At 43.3% G+C, this 16,970-nt stretch overlaps 1 long non-coding RNA gene across 1 annotated transcript in view; it reads left to right on the plus strand.

Moving 5' to 3' along the window:
* The first annotated feature begins 1,778 nt into the window (after positions 1 to 1,778).
* The window catches only part of LOC307181420, a 447,344-nt gene continuing 432,152 nt past the window's right edge, over positions 1,779 to 16,970 (plus strand). Inside the window, exon 1 of the long non-coding RNA XR_013826742.1 lies at positions 1,779 to 1,990. This is a non-coding gene — a long non-coding RNA (uncharacterized lncRNA). The remainder of the gene's footprint in view (positions 1,991 to 16,970) is intronic.

Raw genomic sequence — 16,970 nt, forward strand, 5'->3', positions numbered from 1 at the left:
ATAGCAATCCATAGGTTTTAAGATACTTACTAGTCAGGTACATTCTTAGGCGTTCAATATGGGGTGCTGAGTCCATTTCGTTGAGCAAGGAGTAGCTCTTGTCTATTCCATATTTGGCTTAAGGAACTTTATCTGTGCTCATTTCAATCTCTGGTTTTATGCAGCACCCCAACTCACCTTTCCCCTTAAGCAAGCATAAGTTGGTTTTCTAAATTTGAGACCCTGTTCTGTTCTGTAATTCAGTTCCTGTGTAGCCAAGTTTACATTCCGTGTATTACTGATATCTTATGATGTTTCTTTTTCTGTGTGACTTATTTCAGTTAGAATCATCATACCTTAATCCACTCATTGTGCTGCTAAGGGCCTGATGACATAGAATTCATTGCTGAGTGATATTGCTTTGTAAGTGAATACCACAACTTCTTTATCCATTTTTCACTTTCTGCGATGTTGAACTTGTACTGTAAACGAGGTTCTTGTAAACAGAGGCGTCCCAAACTTTGGGGTGGCTGTGTCTTTTTGATTTTAATCTCCCTAAGCTATAGGACCATAAGTGGAAGTGCCCTAGGCTCTGTTGCTTTGTTTTTTAGATGTTTCAGGAAACACCATACACTTCTCCCAAGTGTCTGTTGGCAATTTACATCCCGCCCATCAGCATAACAAGGCTCCCAGTTCTCAATGGCCTGTCCTGCCTTTCTGGATTTTACACTTTTTTCAGATGGCCCTTTTGACCGGGGGGAAGTGAGACTTCATTGTAGTGCAGATTTCCTTTACAAGCTTGCTTGGTTGGCCAAAAAGGGCGTATGCGTTTTTTCCTGAATATATTCAGGAGAAAACGCATACGCCCTTTTTGGCCAAGTGCATCATTGTGGACGTTCTGCCTCTTTTCCTATGCTTTCAATGCAATTCCAGTCTACCTCCTGAAATCGGTTTCCTGCAATTCTGCCCCGCTTTCAAGTCCTCTTGGCAGCCTTACTTCAGTCTATTTTTGGACGATAGCTGTCATTTATAACTCTGCAGGTTTGTGAATTACAGTGCCCCTGAGCTCCTTTCTTCAACTCGCTTTCTTGTGATCTGGCCGCAACACCGCAGGATGGCTTCAGGCCCTAATCTGGTTCTGGCCCGGCACGCTGAGCCTTTGGTTAATTCCTCTTCCTGGTGGGAAATGAGAGTTAAATTTGCCCGTTCAGACACCTCCAGCTAGCCTCTCATTGGTTCTCGCTATTTCTGTTTATCTTCCGCAGAAATTGCAAACTGGGCCAAACAGGAGGTTAAAGGCACTGACTCTCCACGTCGGGAGAGTGTTAGTAAAGCATCTGGAATGTTGCACCCGAGTACCAGGGGAGGAAACCTGAGACATATTTGAACACGTCTCCCGTTCACATGGTTGATCATACTCTGGGTTCCACATGCATGTTTTAGCTGAAGGAAGAATACCTAAAACCTGGAGAGTTGAGACCCGTGTAATGGGTACCATGCAATATGACTTCAAAGGGTCTTCATTTGCTCACCGAACCTCTCCAATCCTATCACTGCTGCGTTTATGCCCCTGTACACATGCTTGATTCTCTTTTGGAGACATAGCAATCCATAGGTTTTAAGATACTTACTAGTCAGGTACATTCTTAGGCGTTTAATATGGGGTGTTGAGTCCATTTCGTTGAGCAAGGAGTAGCTCTTGTCTATTCCATATTTGGCTTAAGGAACTTTATCTGTGCTCATTTCAGTCTCTGGTTTTATGCAGCACCCGAACTCACCTTTCCCCTTAAGCAAGCATAAGTTGGTTTTCTAAATTTGAGACCCTGTTCTGTTTTGGAATGCAGTTCCTGTGTAGCCAAGTTTACATTCCGTGTATTAGTGATATCTTATGATGTTTCTTTTTCTGTGTGACTTATTTCAGTTAGAATCATCGTACCTGAATCCACTCATTATGCTGCTAAGGGCCTGATGACATAGATTTCATTGCTGAGTGATAATGCATTGTACTTAAGTACCTCAAGTTCTTTATCCATTTTTCACTTTCTGTGATATTGAACTTGTACGGTAAACGAGGTTCTTGTAAACGGAGGTGTCCGAAACTTTGGGGTGGCTGTGTCATTTTGATTTTAATTTCCCTAAGCTATAGGACCATAAGTGGAAGTGCCCTAGGCTCTGTTGCTTTGTTTTTTAGATGTTTCAGGAAACACCATACACTTCTCCCGAGTGGTTGTTGGCAATTTACATCCCGCCCATCAGCATAACAAGGCTCCCAGTTCTCCATGGCCTGTCCTGCCTTTCTGGATTTTACACTTTTTTCAGATGGCCCTTTTAACCGGGGAGAAGTGAGACTTCATTGTAGTGCAGATTTCCTTTGCAAGTATGCTTGGTTGGCCAAAAAGGGCGTATGCGTTTTTTCCTGAATATATTCAGGAAAAAACGCATACGCCCTTTTTGGCCAAGTGCATCATTGTGGACGTTCTGCCTCTTTTCCTATGCTATCAATGCAATTCCAGTCTACCTCCTGAAATCGGTTTCCTGCAATGCTGCCCCGCTTTCAAGTCCTCTTGGCAGCCTTACTTCAGTCTATTTTTGGACGATAGCTGTCATTTATAACTCTGCAGGTTTGTGAATTACAGTGCCCCTGAGCTCCTTTCTTCAACTTGCTTTCTTGTGACCTGGCCGCAACACCGCAGGATGTCTTCAGGCCCTAATCTGGTTCTGGCACGGCACGCTGAGCCTTTGGTTAATTCCTCTTCCTGGTGGGAAATGAGAGTTAAATTTGCCCATCCAGACACCTCCAGCTAGTCTCTCATTGATTCTCGCTATTCCTGTTCATCTTCCGCAGAAATTGCAAACTGGGCCAAACAGGAGGTTAAAGGCGCTGACTCTCCAAGTCGGGAGAGTGTTAGTAAAGCGTCTGGAATGTTGCACCCGAGTACCAGGGTACAAAAACTGAGCCATAGTTGAACACGTCTCCCGTTCACACGGATGATCATACTCTTGGTTCCACATGCATGTTTTAGCTGAAGGAAGAATACCTTAAACCTGGAGAGTTGAGACCCGTGTAATGGGTACCATGCAATATGACTTCAAAGGGTCTTCATTTGCTCACGAACCTCTCCAATCCTATCACTGCTGCGTTTATGCCCCTGTACACATGCTGGATTCTCTTTTGGAGACATAGCAATCCATAGGTTTTAAGATACTTACTAGACAGGTACATTCTTAGGCGTTTAATATGCGGTGTTGAGTCCATTTCGTTGAGCAAGGAGTAGCTCTTGTCTATTCCATATTTGGCTTAAGGAACTTTATCTGTGCTCATTTCAATCTCTGGTTTTATGCAGCACCCCAACTCACCTTCCCCCTTAAGCAAGCATAAGTTGGTTTTCTAAATTTGAGACCCTGTTCTGTTCTGTAATTCAGTTCCTGTGTAGCCAAGTTTACATTCCGTGTATTACTGATATCTTATGATGTTTCTTTTTCTGTGTGACTTATTTCAGTTAGAATCATCATACCTGAATCCACTCATTGTGCTGCTAAGGGCCTGATGACACAGATTTCATTGCTGAGTGATATTGCTTTGTAAGTAAATACCACAACTTCTTTATCCATTTTTCACTTTCTGCGATGTTGAACTTGTACTGTAAACGAGGTTCTTGTAAACAGAGCCGTTCCAAACTTTGGGGTGGCTGTGTCTTTTTGATTTTAATTTCCCTAAGATATAGGACCATAAGTGGAAGTGCCCTAGGTTCTGTTGCTTTGTTTTTTAGATGTTTCAGGAAACACCATACACTTCTCCCGAGTGTCTGTTGGCAATTTACATCCCGCCCATCAGCATAACAAGGCTCCCAGTTCTCCATGGCCTGTCCTGCCTTTCTGGATTTTACACTTTTTTCAGATGGCCCTTTTGACCGGGGGGAAGTGAGACTTCATTGTAGTGCAGATTTCCTTTGCAAGCTTGCTTGGTTGGCCAAAAAGGGCGTATGCGTTTTTTCCTGAATATATTCAGGAAAAAACGCATACGCCCTTTTTGGCCAAGTGCATCATTGTGGACGTTCTGCCTCTTTTCCTATGCTTTCAATGCAATTCCAGTCTACCTCCTGAAATCGGTTTCCTGCAATTCTGCCCCGCTTTCAAGTCCTCTTGGCAGGCTTAGTTCAGTCTATTTTTGGACGATAGCTGTCATTTATAACTCTGCAGGTTTGTGAATTACAGTGCCCCTGAGCTCCTTTCTTCAACTCACTTTCTTGTGACCTGGCCGCAACACCGAAGGATAGCTTCAGGCCCTAATCTGGTTCCGGCACGGCACGCTGAGCCTTTGGTTATTTCCTCTTCCTGGTGGGAAATGAGAGTTAAATTTGCCCGTCCAGACACCTCCAGCTAGCCTCTCATTGGTTCTCGCTATTCCTGTTCATCTTCCGCAGAAATTGCAAACTGGGCCAAACAGGAGGTTAAAGGCGCTGACTCTCCAAGTCGGGAGAGTGTTAGTAAAGCGTCTGGAATGTTGCACCCGAGTACCAGGGTACAAAAACTGAGACATAGTTGAACACGTCTCCCGTTCACACGGATGATCATACTCTTGGTTCCACATGCATGTTTTAGCTGAAGGAAGAATACCTTAAACCTGGAGAGTTGAGACCCGTGTAATGGGTACCATGCAATATGACTTCAAAGGGTCTTCATTTGCTCACGAACCTCTCCAATCCTATCACTGCTGGATTTATGCCCCTGTACACATGCTTGATTCTCTTTCGGAGACATAGCAATCCATAGGTTTTAAGATACTTACTAGACAGGTACATTCTTAGGCGTTTAATATGCGGTGTTGAGTCCATTTCGTTGAGCAAGGAGTAGCTCTTGTCTATTCCATATTTGGCTTAAGGAACTTTATCTGTGCTCATTTCAATCTATGGTTTTATGCAGCACCCCAACTCACCTTCCCCCTTAAGCAAGCATAAGTTGGTTTTCTAAATTTGAGACCCTGTTCTGTTCTGTAATTCAGTTCCTGTGTAGCCAAGTTTACATTCCGTGTATTACTGATATCTTATGATGTTTCTTTTTCTGTGTGACTTATTTCAGTTAGAATCATCATACCTGAATCCACTCATTGTGCTGCTAAGGGCCTGATGACACAGATTTCATTGCTGAGTGATATTGCTTTGTAAGTAAATACCACAACTTCTTTATCCATTTTTCACTTTCTGCGATGTTGAACTTGTACTGTAAACGAGGTTCTTGTAAACAGAGCCGTTCCAAACTTTGGGGTGGCTGTGTCTTTTTGATTTTAATTTCCCTAAGCTATAGGACCATAAGTGGAAGTGCCCTAGGTTCTGTTGCTTTGTTTTTTAGATGTTTCAGGAAACACCATACACTTCTCCCGAGTGATTGTTGGCAATTTACATCCCGCCCATCAGCATAACAAGGCTCCCAGTTCTCCATGGCCTGTCCTGCCTTTCTGGATTTTACACTTTTTTCAGATGGCCCTTTTGACCGGGGGGGAAGTGAGACTTCATCGTAGTGCAGATTTCCTTTGCAAGCTTGCTTGGTTGGCCAAAAAGGGCGTATGCGTTTTTTCCTGAATATATTCAGGAAAAAACGCATACGCCCTTTTTGGCCAAGTGCATCATTGTGGACGTTCTGCCTCTTTTCCTATGCTTTCAATGCAATTCCAGTCTATCTCCTGAAATCGGTTTCCTGCAATTCTGCCCCGCTTTCAAGTCCTCTTGGCAGGCTTACTTCAGTCTATTTTTGGACGATAGCTGTCATTTATAACTCTGCAGGTTTGTGAATTACAGTGCCCCTGAGCTCCTTTCTTCAACTCGCTTTCTTGTGAGCTGGCCGCAACACCGCAGGATGGCTTCAGGCCCTAATCTGGTTCCGGCACGGCATGCTGAGCCTTTGGTTAATTCCTCTTCCTGGTGGGAAATGAGAGTTAAATGTGCCCGTCCAGACACCTCCAGCTAGTGTCTCATTGGTTCTCGCTATTCCTGTTCATCTTCGGCAGAAATTGCAAACTGGGCCAAACAGGAGGTTAAAGGCGCTGACTCTCCAAGTCGGGAGAGTGTTAGTAAAGCGTCTGGAATGTTGCACCCGAGTACCAGGGTACAAAAACTGAGACATAGTTGAACACGTCTCCCGTTCACACGGATGATCATACTCTTGGTTCCACATGCATGTTTTAGCTGAAGGAAGAATACCTTAAACCTGGAGAGTTGAGACCCGTGTAATGGGTACCATGCAATATGACTTCAAAGGGTCTTCATTTGCTCACGAACCTCTACAATCCTATCACTGCTGCATTTATGCCCCTGTACACATGCTTGATTCTCTTTCGGAGACATAGCAATCCATAGGTTTTAAGATACTTACTAGACAGGTACATTCTTAGGCGTTTAATATGCGGTGTTGAGTCCATTTCGTTGAGCAAGGAGTAGCTCTTGTCTATTCCATATTTGGCTTAAGGAACTTTATCTGTGCTCATTTCAATCTCTGGTTTTATGCAGCACCCCAACTCACCTTCCCCCTTAAGCAAGCATAATTTGGTTTTCTAAATTTGAGACCCTGTTCTGTTCTGTAATTCAGTTCCTGTGTAGCCAAGTTTACATTCCGTGTATTACTGATATCTTATGATGTTTCTTTTTCTGTGTGACTTATTTCAGTTAGAATCATCATACCTGAATCCACTCATTGTGCTGCTAAGGGCCTGATGACACAGATTTCATTGCTGAGTGATATTGCTTTGTAAGTAAATACCACAACTTCTTTATCCATTTTTAACTTTCTGCGATGTTGAACTTGTACTGTAAACGAGGTTCTTGTAAACAGAGCCGTTCCAAACTTTGGGGTGGCTGTGTCTTTTTGATTTTAATTTCCCTAAGCTATAGGACCATAAGTGGAAGTGCCCTAGGTTCTGTTGCTTTGTTTTTTAGATGTTTCAGGAAACACCATACACTTCTCCCGAGTGATTGTTGGCAATTTACATCCCGCCCATCAGCATAACAAGGCTCCCAGTTCTCCATGGCCTGTCCTGCCTTTCTGGATTTTACACTTTTTTCAGATGGCCTTTTTGACCGGGGGGGAAGTGAGACTTCATTGTAGTGCAGATTTCCTTTGCAAGCTTGCTTGGTTGGCCAAAAAGGGCGTATGCGTTTTTTCCTGAATATATTCAGGAAAAAACGCATACGCCCTTTTTGGCCAAGTGCATCATTGTGGACGTTCTGCCTCTTTTCCTATGCTTTCAATGCAATTCCAGTCTACCTCCTGAAATCGGTTTCCTGCAATTCTGCCCCGCTTTCAAGTCCTCTTGGCAGGCTTACTTCAGTCTATTTTTGGACGATAGCTGTCATTTATAACTCTGCAGGTTTGTGAATTACAGTGCCCCTGAGCTCCTTTCTTCAACTCGCTTTCTTGTGAGCTGGCCGCAACACCGCAGGATGGCTTCAGGCCCTAATCTGGTTCCGGCACGGCACGCTGAGCCTTTGGTTAATTCCTCTTCCTGGTGGGAAATGAGAGTTAAATGTGCCCGTCCAGACACCTCCAGCTAGTGTCTCATTGGTTCTCGCTATTCCTGTTCATCTTCCGCAGAAATTGCAAACTGGGCCAAACAGGAGGTTAAAGGGACTGACTCTCCAAGTCGGGAGAGTGTTAGTAAAGCGTCTGGAATGTTGCACCCGAGTACCAGGGTACGAAAACTGAGACATATTTGAACACGTCTCCCGATCACATGGTTGATCATACTCTAGGTTCCACATGCATGTTTTAGCTGAAGGAAGAATACCTAAAACCTGGGTAGTTGAAACCCGTGGAATGGGTACCATGCAATATGACTTCAAAGGGTCTTCATTTGCTCCCCGAACCTCTCCAATCCTATCACTGCTGCGTTTATGCCCCTGTACACATGCTTGATTCTCTTTCGGAGACATAGCAATCCATAGGTTTTACGATACTTACTAGTCAGGTACATTCTTAGGCGTTTAATATGCGGTGTTGAGTCCATTTCGTTGAGCAAGGAGTAGCTCTTGTCTATTCCATATTTGGCTTAAGGAACTTTATCTGTGCTCATTTCAATCTCTGGTTTTATGCAGCACCCCAACTCACCTTTACCCTTAAGCAAGCATAAGTTGGTTTTCTAAATTTGAGACCCTGTTCTGTTCTGTAATTCAGTTCCTGTGTAGCCAAGTTTCCATTCCGTGTATTACTGATATCTTATGATGTTTCTTTTTCTGTGTGACTTATTTCAGTTAGAATCATCATACCTGAATCCACTCATTGTGCTGCTAAGGGCCTGATGACACAGATTTCATTGCTGAGTGATATTGCTTTGTAAGTAAATACCACAACTTGTTTCTCCATTTTTCACTTTCTGCGATGTTGAACTTGTACTGTAAACGAGGTTCTTGTAACCAGAGGCGTCCCAAACTTTGGGGTGGCTGTGTCTTTTTGATTTTAATTTCCCTAAGCTATAGGACCATAAGTGGAAGTGCCCTAGGTTCTGTTGCTTTGTTTTTTAGATGTTTCAGGAAATACCATACACTTCTCCCCAGTGGTTGTTGGCAATTTACATCCCGCCCATCAGCATAACAAGGCTCCCAGTTCTCCATGGCCTGTCCTGCCTTTCTGGATTTTACACTTTTTTCAGATGGCCCTTTTGACCGGGGGGAAGTGAGACTTCATTGTAGTGCAGATTTCCTTTGCAAGCTTGCTTGGTTGGCCAAAAAGGGCGTATGCGTTTTTTCCTGAATATATTCAGGAAAAAACGCATACGCCCTTTTTGGCCAAGTGCATCATTGTGGACGTTCTGCCTCTTTTCCTATGCTTTCAATGCAATTCCAGTCTACCTCCTGAAATCGGTTACCTGCAATTCTGCCCCGCTTTCAAGTCCTCTTGGCAGCCTTACTTCAGTATATTTTTGGACGATAGCTGTCATTTATAACTCTGCAGGTTTGTGAATTACAGTGCCCATGAGCTCCTTTCTTCAACTCGCTTTCTTGTGACCTGGCCGCAACACCGCAGGATGTCTTCAGGCCCTAATCTTGTTCCGGCCCGGCATGCTGAGCCTTTGGTTAATTCCTCTTCCTGGTGGGAAAGAAGAGTTAAATTTGCCCATCCAGACACCTCCAGCTAGCCTCTCATTGGTTCTCACTATTCCTGTTCATCTTCCGCAGAAATTTCAACCTGGGCCAAACAGGAGGTTAAAGGGACTGACTCTCCAAGTCGGGAGAGTGTTAGTAAAGCGTCTGGAAGGTTGCACCCGAGTACCAGGGGAGGAAAACTGAGACATATTTGAACACGTCTCCCGTTCACATGGTTGATCATACTCTGGGTTCCACATGCATGTTTTAGCTGAAGGAGGAATACCTTAAACCTGGAGAGTTGAGACCCGTGTAATGGGTACCATGCAATATGACTTCAAAGGGTCTTCATTTGCTCACCAAACCTCTCCAATCCTATCACTGCTGCGTTTATGCCCCTGTACACACGCTTGATTCTCTTTTGGAGACATAGCAATCCATAGGTTTTAAGATACTTACTAGTCAGGTACATTCTTAGGCGTTTAATATGGGGTTTTGAGTCCATTTCGTTGAGCAAGGAGTAGCTCTTGTCTATTCCATATTTGGCTTAAGGAACTTTATCTGTGCTCATTTCAATCTCTGGTTTTATGCAGCACCCCAACTCACCTTTCCCCTTAAGCAAGCATAAGTTGGTTTCCTAAATTTGAGACCCTGTTCATTTTTGGAATGCAGTTCCTCTGTAGCCAAGTTTACATTCCGTGTATTAGTGATATCTTATGATGTTTCTTTTTCTGTGTGACTTATTTCAGTTAGAATCATCGTACCTGAATCCACTCATTATGCTGCTACGGGCCTGATGACATAGATTTCATTGCTGAGTGATACTGCATTGTACGTAAGTACCACAAGTTCTTTATCCATTTTTCACTTTCTGTGATATTGAACTTGTACGGTAAAGGAGGTTCTTGTAAACGGAGGCGTCCCAAACTTTGGGGTGGCTGTGTCTTTTTGATTTTAATTTCCCTAAGCTATAGGACCATAAGTGGAAGTGCCCTAGGCTCTGTTGCTTTGTTTTTTAGATGTTTCAGGAAACACCATACACTTCTCCCGAGTGGTTGTTGGCAATTTACATCCCGCCCATCAGCATAACAAGGCTCCCAGTTCTCCATGGCCTGTCCTGCTTTTCTGGATTTTACACTTTTTTCAGATGGCCCTTTTGACCGGGGGGAAGTGAGACTTCATTGTAGTGCAGATTTCCTTTGCAAGCTTGCTTGGTTGGCCAAAAAGGGCGTATGCGTTTTTTCCTGAATATATTCAGGAAAAAACGCATACGCCCTTTTTGGCCAAGTGCATCATTGTGGACGTTCTGCCTCTTTTCCTATGCTTTCAATGCAATTCCAGTCTACCTCCTGAAATCGGTTTCCTGCAATTCTGCCCCGCTTTCAAGTCCTCTTGGCAGCCTTACTTCAGTCTATTTTTGGACGATAGCTGTCATTTATAACTCTGCAGGTTTGTGAATTACAGTGCCCCTGAGCTCCTTTCTTCAACTCGCTTTCTTGTGAGCTGGCCGCAACACCGCAGGATGGCTTCAGGCCCTAATCTGGTTCCGGCACGGCACGCTGAGCCTTTGGTTAATTCCTCTTCCTGGTGGGAAATGATAGTTAAATTTGCCCGTCCAGACACCTCCAGCTAGTCTCTCATTGGTTCTCGCTATTCCTGTTCATCTTCCGCAGAAAGTGCAAACGGGGCCAAACAGGAGGTTAAAGGCGCTGACTCTCCAAGTGGGGAGAGTGTTAGTAAAGCGTCTGGAATGTTGCACCCGAGTACCAGGGTACGAAAACTGAGACATATTTGAACACGTCTCCCGATCACATGGTTGATCATACTCTGGGTTCCACATGCATGTTTTAGCTGAAGGAAGAATACCTAAAACCTGGGTAGTTGAAACCCGTGGAATGGGTACCATGCAATATGACTTCAAAGGGTCTTCATTTGCTCACCGAACCTCTCCAATCCTATCACTGCTGCGTTTATGCCCCTGTACACATGCTTGATTCTCTTTCGGAGACATAGCAATCCATAGGTTTTACGATACTTACTAGTTAGGTACATTCTTAGGCGTTTAATATGCGGTGTTGAGTCCATTTCGTTGAGCAAGGAGTAGCTCTTGTCTATTCCATATTTGGCTTAAGGAACTTTATCTGTGCTCATTTCAATCTCTGGGTTTATGCAGCACCCCAACTCACCTTTCCCCTTAAGCAAGCATAAGTTGTTTTTCTAAATTTGAGACCCTGTTCTGTTCTGTAATTCAGTTCCTGTGTAGCCAAGTTTACATTCCGTGTATTACTGATATCTTATGATGTTTCTTTTTCTGTGTGACTTATTTCAGTTAGAATCATCATACCTGAATCCACTCATTGTGCTGCTAAGGGCCTGATGACACAGATTTCATTGCTGAGTGATATTGCTTTGTAAGTAAATACCACAACTTCTTTATCCATTTTTCACTTTCTGCGATGTTGAACTTGTACTGTAAATGAGGTTCTTGTAAACAGAGCCGTTCCAAACATTGGGGTGGCTGTGTCTTTTTGATTTTAATTTCCCTAAGCTATAGGACCATAAGTGGCAGTGCCCTAGGCTCTGTTGCTTTGTTTTTTAGATGTTTCAGGAAACACCATACACTTCTCCCGAGTGTCTGTTGGCAATTTACATCCCACCCATCAGCATAACAAGGCTCCCAGTTCTCAATGGCCTGTTGCCTTTCTGGATTTTACACTTTTTTCAGATGGCCCTTTTGACCGGGGGGGAAGTGAGACTTCATTGTAGTGCAGATTTCCTTTGCAAGCTTGCTTGGTTGGCCAAAAAGGGCGTATGCGTTTTTTCCTGAATATATTCTGGAAAAAACGCATACGCCCTTTTTGGCCAAGTGCATCATTGTGGACGTTCTGCCTCTTTTCCTATGCTTTCAATGCAATTCCAGTCTACCTCCTGAAATTGGTTTCCTGCAATTCTGCCCCGCTTTCAATTCCTCTTGGCAGCCTTACTTCAGTCTATTTTTGGACGATAGCTGTCATTTATAACTCTGCAGGTTTGTGAATTACAGTGCCCCTGAGCTCCTTTCTTCAACTCGCTTTCTTGTGAGCTGGCCGCAACACCGCAGGATGGCTTCAGGCCCTAATCTGGTTCCGGCACGGCACACTGAGCCTTTGGTTAATTCCTCTTCCTGGTGGGAAATGAGAGTTAAATTTGCCCGTCCAGACACCTCCAGCTAGTCTCTCATTGGTTCTCGCTATTCCTGTTCATCTTCCGCAGAAATTGCAAACTGGGCCAAACAGGAGGTTAAAGGTGCTGACTCTCCAAGTGGGGAGAGTGTTAGTAAAGCGTCTGGAATGTTGCACCCGAGTACCAGGGTACGAAAACTGAGACATATTTGAACACATCTCCCGATCACATGGTTGATCATACTCTGGGTTCCACATGCATGTTTTAGCTGAAGGAAGAATACCTAAAACATGGGTAGTTGAAACCCGTGGAATGGGTACCATGCAATATGACTTCAAAGGGTCTTCATTTGCTCACAGAACCTCTCCAATCCTATCACTGCTGCGTTTATGCCCCTGTACACGCTTGATTCTCTTTTGGAGACATAGCAATCCATAGGTTTTAAGATACTTACTAGTCAGGTACATTCTTAGGCGTTTAATATGGGGTGTTGAGTCCATTTCGTTGAGCAAGGAGTAGCTCTTGTCTATTCCATATTTGGCTTAAGGAACTTTATCTGTGCTCATTTCAATCTCTGGTTTTATACAGCACCCCAACTCACCTTCCCCGTTAAGCAAGCGTAAGTTGGTTTTCTAAACTTGAGACACTGTTCTGTTTTGTAATTCAGTTCATGTGTAGCCAAGTTCACATTCTGTGTATTACTGATATCTTATGATGTTTCTTTTCTGTGTGACTTATTTCAGTTCGAATCATCATACCGGAATCCACTCATTATGCTGCTACGGGCCTGATCACATAGATTTCATTGCTGAGTGATATTGCATTGTACGTAAGTACCACAAGTTCTTTATCCATTTTTCACTTTCTGCGATATTGAACTTGTACCGTAAACGAGGTCTTGTAAACAGAGGCGTCCCAAACTTTGGGGTGGCTGTGTCTTTTTGATTTTAATTTCCCTAAGCTATAGGACCATAAGTGGAAGTGCCCTAGGCTCTGTTGCTTTGTTTTTTAGATGTTTCAGGAAACACCATACACTTCTCCAGAGTGGCTGTTGGCAATTTACATCCCGCCCATCAGCATAAGAAGGCTCCCAGTTCTCCATGGCCTGTCGTGCCTTTATGGATTCTACACTTTTTTCAGATGGCCCTTTTGACCAGGTGGAAGTGAGACTTCATTGTAGTGCAGATTTCCTTTGCAAGCTTGCTTGGTTGGCCAAAAAGTGCGTATGCGTTTTTTCCTGAATATATTCAGGAAAAAACGCATACGCCCTTTTTGGCCAAGTGCATCATTGTCGAGTTTCTGACTCTCTTCATATGCTTTCAATGCAATTCCAGTCTACCTCCTGAAATCGGTTTCCTGCAATTCTGCCTTGCTTTCAATGCCTCTTCATAGCCTTACCTCAATATATTTTTTAAAAATAGTTGGCCTTTATAACTCTGCAGGTTTTTGAATTGCAGTGGCCCTTAGCTCCATTTTTTAGCTCTTATTTTTGTGGTCTTGGCCCGTAACCACAGGATTCCTTGAAGCCCTATTTTTCTTCTGGGGCACCTTGCTGTGCCTTTATTTAATTCTTCTTACTTATGTGATATTAGAGTGACATGTGCCCATTGAAACCGCTACAGCTAGTTTCTCACTGGTTCCCCCTATTCCCATTCATCCTCTGCACTAACTGCAGACTGTGCGATACCAGAACTTAAAGGCATTGACTCCATGTGGGGATGTTGTTAGTAAAGCGGCTGGAATGTCGATCCGGAGCCCCAGGAGAGGAAAAATGAGGTGCGTTTTAGAAACCTTTCCCGATCATATGGTATACCAGTCGCTGGGTTTCCCAAGCATGGTTTAGCTGTAGGAAGATTCCCTTCAACCTGGAGTGTTGGGACCCTTGGACTGAGTAGCATGAAGTATTGCATTAAACTTTCAGCAGTTGCTCACCAAAGCTCACCAATCCTGTCAGCCCCAAGTGTCCAGCCTTATGTCTTATCCAGCTGTGGGTTTATATGTGGTCAATCCAGGTTGCATCACAGCCCCTGAGCGAATTTTGTAAGAATTTTTCTCTCTTTCATTGTTTCAGCGTTTTGTTTTTAAAATTTATTTCTATAATGGGGTTTAGCTCCTTTTCACTGCTGTTTTTGTGCCGCTCTGCACACACTCGATTCCCTTATGGAGATATATCAATACATGGGTTTTAAGATTCTTATTCCTCAGATATATTTCTCTGCGGTGTATAAGGTGTGTTGAGGCCTGTTCATTGAGCAAGGTGTAGATCTTGTCTAATACCTATTTGGTTTATTGAACGGTATCTGTGCTAATTTCAAACTCTGGTTTTATGCATCACCCCACCTCTCCTTTCCCCTTAAGCTGACATAAGTGTGTTTTCTAAATGTGAGACACTGTTCTGTTCTGTAATTCATTTCTTGTGCAGCCATATTTACCCTCCCTCTATAAGTGATATCTTATGATATGTTTCTTTTTCTGTTTGACTTATTTCAAGTAGTATTATCGGACCTAAATCCACTCTTTATCCTTCTACTAACCTTATTACATTGATTTCATGGTGAAGAGATATTCCATTGTACATAAGTACCACATCTTCTTTATCCATTGTTCTCTTTCCTGGGATATTTAAGGTGTACTGAAGTTGAGGTTCTTGTAAACAGAGTAGCCCTAAACTGTGGTGTGCTTGTGTCTTGTTGATTTTTAGACTTCCCTAGATATACTCCCATGATTGGAAGTGTCCTATGCTCTGTAGCTCTGTTTTTTAGATGATTTAGGAACCACCATACGCTTCTCCAGAGTGGCTCTCGGCAGTTCACACACTGCCCATCAGCGTATAAAGGCTCCCTGTTCTCCATGGCCTGTCCTGCATTTCTGGTTTTTACAATTTTTTAGGATGGCCCTTTTGACCGGTGGGAAGTGAGACTTCTTTGTTGTGCACATTTGCATTGCTTGCTTGCTTCGTTGCCCATAAAGTGCGTATGCGTTTTTTCCTGGATATAATCAGGAAAAAACGCATACGCCCTTTTGGGCCAACTGCATCATTGTCGAAATTCTGCCGCTTTTCATGTGCGTTAAAGACGAGTCCAATCTATCTCTTGAAATCTGTTTCTTGCAATTCTGTCTTGCATTCAGATCCTCTTCTTTGCCTTACCTCAACATATTTTTGGACGTTAGTTTTCATTTATAACTCTGCAGGTTTGTGAATTGCAGTGACCCTGAGCTCCATTTTTTAAGTTGCTCTTTTGTGAGCTGGCCTCAAACCCGCAGGATTGCTTCAGGCCCTATTTTGGCTCCGGCGAGGCAGGCTGAGCCTTTCTTTAATTCTTATTCTTAATGGGAAATTAGAGTGATATGTGCCCGTCCAAACCCCTACAACTCTTCTCTCATTGGTTCCCCCTCTTCCCGTTCATCCTCCTCACAATTTGCAAAATGTGTGAAACAGAAGTTTAAATGTGCTGATTCTCCAAGTGGGGAGATTCTAAGTAGCGTGGCTGGAATGGTGAACAGGAGCACCAGGAGAGGATAAATGAGGTGCATTTTAGACACATCTCCCGATCACATGGTGTACAGTCCTCTGGGTTTTCCATGCATGTTTTAGCTGTAGGAAGATCCCTTGAACCTGCAGATTTGGGACCCATTGAATGGGTACCAGGTAGTATTACTTTAAAGGGTGTGCATTTCCTCACCCAACCTCACATTTCTCTTAGCGCAAACAGTTTCCAGCCTTATGTCTCATCCTGCTGTGGGTCTAGATGTGTTCAATCCATGTTGCATCACCGTCCCTGAGGAAAAGTTGTAAGAGGTTTTCTCTGTCTCTCTGTCGTTTATTTTTTTCAATTTATTACTATATTGGTTACAGCTGATTTTCAAAGCTCTGTTTCTTGCTGCTGTACATCCACTTGATTCGCGTACAGAGAGACATCAATAAATTCTTTTTCAGATTCTTACCAGTCGTATATATTCTTTTCCGGTGACTTGAGTGTGCTGAGTGCAGTTCTTTTAGCTACCGTGTAGGCCTTGTTGATTATCAGTTTGGTATTTGGAATGGTATCTTTGCTAATTTCAACCTCCTGGATGATGCCTCACCCCTCCCCACCTTTCCCGTTTAGCAGCCTTATGCGTGTTTTCTACATATTTGACTATGTTTTTGTTTTGTAATTTATTTCATGTGTAGCCATTTTGGATTCCACCTTTAAGTGATATCTTATGATATGTGTCTTTTTCTTTTTGAATTCTGTCACTTAGAATGATCATACGTAACTCCTCCGGAGTTGTTACAACTGGCCATATTTCATTGATTTCCAGGCTGAATAATATTCCACTCTACCTAAGTACCACATCTCTATCCATTTTTTCCCTCCAGAGACATTTAAGTTATATCCTAGTCGAGGATCTTTTAAACAGAGAGGGGGTAAACATTGGGGTGCCTGTGTCCTCTCGATTTTTGTTTTTCCCAAGATATACGCCCATGAGTGCAAGTGCCCTATGCTCTGTAGCTCATTTTTTAGATGCTTTAGTAAACACAATACACTTCTCCAGAATGGCCGTTGGCAATATACATTTCCACTATAAGTCTCACAGGGCTCCCTCTTCTCGTTGCCCTGTCCTGCATTTCTGTTGTTTACGCTTTATGAGGATGGCTCTTCTGACTGATGCGAAGTGATATCTTTTGTAGTATTGACTTCCAGTGCCCACCTGTTTGGTTGGCTAAAAAAGTGTATGCCCTTTTCTTGAATATATACAGAAAAGAACGCATACACC

This window comes from Stenella coeruleoalba (genome assembly GCF_951394435.1).
Source record: "Stenella coeruleoalba genome assembly, contig: scaffold_155, whole genome shotgun sequence".
Lineage (NCBI taxonomy): Eukaryota > Metazoa > Chordata > Mammalia > Artiodactyla > Delphinidae > Stenella > Stenella coeruleoalba.